Consider the following 1,039-nt stretch of genomic DNA (forward strand, 5'->3'; position numbering starts at 1 on the left):
TTAGGAGCTTTGTAGTCTCAAGCGCTGTGAGTGGCTCGTGTCCAATTGAGCAGTATCCAACTGGGTGCCACCCAGCCCGCATAACTCACATCACAGTTGCCACAGGATATTTTGTTAACCACATTTTGATTATGCATGTATTCAAGCTTATCTTTTCCTCTTTTATGAAATTTTTTAATTTATTAGGAATAGTGAAAGCCAATTTACAATTAAACATGTTCATAATAGATGTAAATTTTTCGGATATTAACTTCACATATGAAATAGTAAAAATTTTTTTTTAAATCGTTATTGTTAGAACTATTAATATTGTTGATATAAAATTTGATTCTATTATAAATGGTCTATTACGAATGGTCCTTTTCTAATATCTACAATTGATAATGTCGAATCACTCTCTCTAACTACTCCAGTTCTTAAAATTCTAGAATTCGGGATATAAATTAGCCAGTTGTTTATGAAATTAATACCTATTATGTTAGCTCCTACTTTTTTAACTCTAGTAACTTTTTGGTTATTAATTGTACAGCAGATTTTCTTCCCAATGGACATCGAATGAAGGTTACCTATCGACTGGTCGACTGACTTAATGTGAACCAAAAAGGGGGCATGCGATTCACCGGTATCTATTCCTAAGCTGAGACTTAATATAATTAACGATAAATTTAAATAACCGTGGATCAATTAAAAATATGAACGTTTTAAACAAGGCTTCTTCCACGTGCGCTTGATAAAATTAGCGAACAGATTATTTATTATAATCTATATGTATTTCATAATAAAAAGACGTTTCGGTCTGTCATCAAACCATTTTCAATAATGCCAAAAACAAAAAAATTTTTTTCATACAAATTAATGAAAACGCATTTGTTACGTCCAAGCCCTTGAAAATGTGTTTAAATGGGAGAGACAAGGATGGAGTTATAGAGGGTATGGAAGGATGTTTAGACTTTATCTCGCAGGTATTCACGCAGTGGCGAACACCTGAGAGTCGGACGCACTTCTTATCGCTCCGGAATATGGGTCAACGTCCTGAAGG

The sequence above is a fragment of the Trachymyrmex cornetzi genome, unplaced genomic scaffold (genome assembly GCF_001594075.2).
Source record: "Trachymyrmex cornetzi isolate Tcor2-1 unplaced genomic scaffold, Tcor1.1 scaffold186, whole genome shotgun sequence".
Lineage (NCBI taxonomy): Eukaryota > Metazoa > Arthropoda > Insecta > Hymenoptera > Formicidae > Trachymyrmex > Trachymyrmex cornetzi.